Genomic DNA, 6,000 nt, shown 5'->3' on the forward strand with positions numbered 1-6,000 from the left:
AGTCCTCTGAAAGGCCCAGTCCATTTAGAGCACTCCACCTATAAAACACACAGCACTGAGTTCAGCACAAAGCACAGCAATAAAGCAGATGTCTGTAAAAGCACCCACCAACTCTGTGACAGTTTAGTTGTTATGCAGCCATCCCCCACAAAGGGCTTTGGGTAGTCTCTTCTCCTTTAATCAACAGCTAAGACACAACTCTTAAACAGTGCTCTAAGCAGAGACTGAAAACTGTATTCCTTGCATGGTTCAGCACATAGCTTATCTCACTGCACTACAGTCAGGCTCCTTTGCTCTCTTACTCTTGCCTGATTATTTGTTTTTCATCATAGCAGCACGGCTCCAGTATAAGCAGAAGAGTAGACTAGCTGCATTTCAGGGCACTCTTTTCCAGCTGAGGAAACCTAACTGACATCGCCTACATCCTGCAAAAGTAAGAAGCAGGTGGGGAAACACAACACCATCAACCGCATTGTGAAGAGAAAGATAAAGCACTCCACCACATATGGAAGAGACAAGAAACTGCCTTCAAGAAAGCTATGAAGTGTTCATCCTAGTTATACCTGGCTACCTATCTCAAGACCCAGGCTGGACAGCAAAGCATAGACTAAGTCAAAAATCAGATATAACCCTCTTCAGAATTTCTTTTTGACTTAAAAGTCTGTGAAACCCACTTAAGATTTGTCTAATTCTCCATGAATTAAATAAAGGGCTTATAAGTCAGGTTAAGTGGCCTACATTTAAGGTTCCAAAGCTGTGTGCCTAAATTTGTTTAAGGCTCTGAAACACGATCAGGCCAGTGTCCCATTTCTGACAGTTTGGTTATAGCTGCTCCAAAGCAAGCAGTTACTGATAATGGAACTGGTAACTTTTTCTCCTCACCAACAACAGCTGAGACTGATTTATGTTTTGTAAGTAGATTTTGACTTTCCACCAAATTTATGTTTGAAAATCTGCTTAATGCAGCAAATATCTAGGTCAGCTGGAAGTGAATTAGCAGACTTAGATAAATACTCTTCCTCTTACAAGGAAGAATAAACACTTTATAAAATAGTACTGCCTCACACATCTATTGTGTGTTCTCTGAAATGTTTTTAACAAGTTCCCTTGAATAAAAGAATACAAAAGCCTTAGGAGAAACAAAGCAGACAAAGAACAAATGTCCTTTAGTGGTTTCAACCTCCAAATGGTCAGAGTCATGGCTTAAACCCAGCCAGCAGCCAAACACCATGCAGCCGCTTGCTCACCCTCCCCCACCCCCAGGGAATGGGGGACAGAGTTGGAGGAGCAAGGGTAAGGAGACTCAAAGGTTGAGATAAAAAATTTACTAATTAAAGTCAAATTTTAAAATAATAGTTATGATAGAAAAATCAAATGGATAATGCACAATACAGTTGCTCACCACCCACTGACCAATGCCCAGCCCATTCCCAGCTAGTAATCCCAGAGAAGAGAGAATCCTGAAACCACAACCCCAGAAAACAGTGAGCTTCCTGATCAACCCTTTAAACTATACACTGAGCATAACATTAAATGATATGGAATATTCTATTGGCCAGTTTGGGTGTGTTGTTTTGTCAACAACCACCCCTCAGCTTCTTGTGTTTCTGCACACTAGCAGGACAAGGAAAGTTATAAAGTCTTGTTCTTAGTTCCTTATTCTTAGCAACAACTAAAACCATCAGGGCATTATCACTCATGTCAAATCCCATACTGAATCCAAAACACAATACTATTCGAGCTACTAAGATGGAAGGGGAAAAAAAAAATTCACTCTATCCCAACCAAAACCAAGACACAAAGGTAGAAATTAAAGATCAGTTCTCACCATAGTTCTTCACAACACTTTGACCGGAGAGACACAGAAGCACAGTATACATACATTCATAAATTATTTCAAGCAACAAGACAACATTGTGATGATACTGTTTGTTTTTCTGGGGTTTTTTTTTTGTTTTTTTTTTTTTCTCAGTAGCATAAAGTGCTAACTGTAAATAACTGTAGAAAGGATTTATGACAGTGAGTGATGAAATTCAGCATAGACAAGCATGCAGTGGTACCCTGGGGAACAAAACAGTCTGTAAACATGTAGTATGTTGGCCTTCAAACTGACAATTATCACCCAAAAGCAAGACTGTTATTATGGTAAATGTTTTTAATGAAAAATCACCTCAATACTCATAACAATGGCCAAGAAAGAAAACTAAATATTAGGAGACTCATAAGATGATAAAACAGAGTGTTAACTGATCAAAACCATAGCACATCCCCACAACTAAAAATCTGCATGCTGGTTTGCTACATACCCATTCCTATCTCAAAAGAGAATACAGAAGGCCTAAAAAAAAAGCTTCAAAGGAAGGCAAGAAATGCTAAGCAGCAAAATAAATTTCACATAAGGATCACTGCAGCTAACTAGGACACTTCAGGTTATAAAGAAATGACAAGTGCATGAGGGGGGGTCACCAAACAAGGTTGGCAAGCACGATCAAAATAAAATACAGGAGGTAGTTCTTCACACAGTGTGCAGCTAAGCTGTGGAGCAACTTACTGAAGGGATGCTTTGGATTCTGAATGGCTACATAAGTTGAAAGAGGCTGCATGAGCTGAAAATACATCCACCAGAAGTTACTAAGTGAACTGAAAATAGTTGGAGGGAAAGTTACTGTATTTGCTCATCTCATTCTTTGGTCAGGCATATATGAACTTTTGGTAAGATTCTGTTCCTAGTTGTCAGTGTATTTCTTCTGCAAATAATCAGAACTCAGAAGCAATACAACAAAGGCTCATGCTGACAATAGTTAAGATACTGTAGTCTCTGAAAGGTGCAGTCCTACTACCACACTTTATAAACACCTATCAGTCCTACTAGTTGCCCCTGTACCTACAGTGATCATCCGAACCCAAAGAAAGCTAACTCAGGAACTGACAAAGAACAGCCTACTCTCCCCTAAAAAAGCCATCATCACTCACTGCATCAGCTCTCTGAATTGGCACGCCACCCTGCCAAAGAAGTACCAGAGGCGCCACAGAAAGGAAGATGTCACGCCACCAGCACTGCCTTTGGCAGTTAGTCTGCCACTCAAATGTATCCACAGAAGATTCACAGCAACAGACCTGCCACCCCAAGCTGGTCAGGAAGAAAATGAATAGCAACTTTTTTTTCTGAATATGGATACCTGAAACCATGTATTCTTCAGTAATAATAAAAAAGTCTAAAATTGGTCAGTTCTCAACAGACTTGCAACAATCGCCAGTAAAAGATGAGGGGGAGCAGGGTAAGACAAAAAGCTAAAGTAAGTATGAAATAAATTCCAAACCACATACCACACACATTCTATATGAAAGGAGGGGTGGGAAATAATGTAGGTTTGGTTTACAATTCTATGTATGCTTCAGTATCTGCTTTTGGGTGATCTCATGGAATAGCTTTTTCTAAAATAGAAACACTTTTTCCATCAAAATACTCAACATGCCATGCTTTGAAACAGGACTGTAAACCAGAACATAGGTAAAGGTTTATACTGAAAAGAACCCCCAAAACAAAAATCCCCCCCAAACTACCACTTCTGATATTTTTCAAGGAAAATAAGTCAAAGGAACATGTATATGTTCACTCTCATGTTGTGAAGCTGTCAGAGTACTTCAGAAAATCAGATAAATTATGCTGCTTGAGTACTAAATGCTTTATTTAAAGTTTACGTTTATCTGCCCATTTTTAATGAGTACACTAATTTCAATATAATGAAGTCAGTCAAACAAGAAGCACATAACATTATCAAAACAAAGTGGCTTGTTCCTTGTCTAATACACAGTGCAGAAAGCCAGAAGGAAGGTGGCATTTTTATGTGACTTTCTGCAACAATTCCCTTCAAGAATTCTGTTGGGATGCAATTTTTATATACTTAAGGACTCTCTAAGCATCATTCCCCAATCTGTCTTCACCTTTTAAATTACTACCATCCATGAAGAGACCGTGGGGCCTTTTCTCTGCCCTTTCTCATGCAGTGCATACAGATGCTGGAAAGGAGGCTGAAGCACCTTCCTGATACCCACCACCCCACAATTCAATTCCACTCTTCTCCCAGACCGATACACTACTTCCCCTTCTTTAATACATTTAAGTAACTCAGAGGAAAATCTATGATTCAGATGTGTCCTATTAAGCACAAAATCAAGACCAGACTTAGTCTCCTATAAGAAGTTTCTAAGAGTGCAGCTGAAGCATCTAACCCTGAAAATAATACAGTAGTAATTAAAGACCTGCACCAATGTAAAAAGTAATTTTTCCTGGAATATTATTAACTGATTAAATATACACATTTAAGTGATTAAATATACATATGTAAAGTGATTTGACTATATTCCAAACACTTAAGAGAAATAACATTGCAAATAACTAGATTTGCAAATGCACAGGACACAAGAAACAAATTTTTATGCAGTGCTAGGCCTGAAGTTGCTACAGTTTTTCCTGTCCCTCCCCACAACAAACAAAGAAACTAAAAAGAAACTAAACCCACCAATTTTAAAGCATTGTCATGACTAGGATCTTAAATGAAGTTGCTCCCATAACTTTCTGTGAGATTTAACAGTAAAGGAAATCACCACAGGATTAAAACCACAAGAGTTCTATGAGTACTTCTGTTCATAGCTTTCTGAAAAACAAAGCTAGTTGGCAAATATAGTGGTTGTCATTCGTTAAAATAAGCAAATATAGTGGTTGTCACAGAACAGAACAAACCAAAAAGGATTTAAAATGCTAAGCAAAAAAAGGGCATGTTTAAAAAAAAAGTTTCCTGAAAATTAAAAACCATAATTAAAAGCAACACCTACTCATGGCTGCCTATACTGTAGAAGTACCAGGGCAGCTTGGATACCAAAGTTCAGTTCTAGAAGAAAACTTGAGGAACACTATATTTACTCTACCTGGAAATATCAGAAGAAATAATCACGCCTTTTTTACTGCCTTTTTAATCTATTTAGTGGATGATGAGTATTTTGTTCTGTTTCCACGTACAAAGACATCATATCCTTACAAAAAGGATTTCATTATCCAAAGAGAGAAAAAAAGGCCTTAACGTTTTAAGATAACAAAACATTACTTAACAGACACAAGTTTAAAATGGTTTTATATGGTCTAACTAAAAAAAAAAAAAATTAAAAAATGATGTAAGCAATGGCTTTACTGCAATTCACATGTGAATATTACATAAGGAGTAACCAAACATAATCACACTTCTGGCAAAAGAAAAAAACATCACCCAGCAACAGCATGACACATCCTATGAGACAAGTTTCTGCCAAAGCTCTACCCTTAAAGCTAAATGCTTCCCCCCACCCTTAATCACCGAAATCTCACCCTTTTCCTCAGCCTGCTTGAGGCAAGAACTATCTAAGACTGGGTTCCATACATACATTGCATTTAGCTATCCAAAGACCCAGTTTTCATACATATTTACAGTCTGTGAGTTGCACAGCAGTGAAGACTATATATTAATCCTAGAAAAGCAGTTTTGGCTACTTGTAGCACTAATAAGTGTGCCTGTGTAAGATTTTATGACTGAAACTTCAAGTATTTATATTAAAAAGTAGCAATATTCCTCCTCACCTTTTGATCAGCATCCCCCTTATAGTGAAAATCAATTAATTTAAAGAATTTGTTTGATTATATATGAAAAAACAAACTGACAATCTTGTGACACACACATGAATGTATATGTCCAGATCACCAATGATATTAGTAAAACACAACTTCAGATGCATTTCAGGTAAAAAGTACAATTACTTCTTTCCCTCATCTGAACAACTGTTACCCAGAAGTTCTTAACTTTTTGATTTTTGCATTACCTACTGCAATAGGTGGGCCTTTTCTTACTTGAAAAAGCCTGCATGGGAAGGCTATCAGACAGACCGTGATACAGAAGCACCATTCAATGGAGATCCTTCCTTTTAGGTATAAAAACCTGCAACTTCCTTATAACTTACAATCTTGATAGA

The sequence above is a fragment of the Athene cunicularia genome, assembly GCF_003259725.1.
Source record: "Athene cunicularia isolate RWA chromosome 1 unlocalized genomic scaffold, athCun1 chr1_part1, whole genome shotgun sequence".
Lineage (NCBI taxonomy): Eukaryota > Metazoa > Chordata > Aves > Strigiformes > Strigidae > Athene > Athene cunicularia.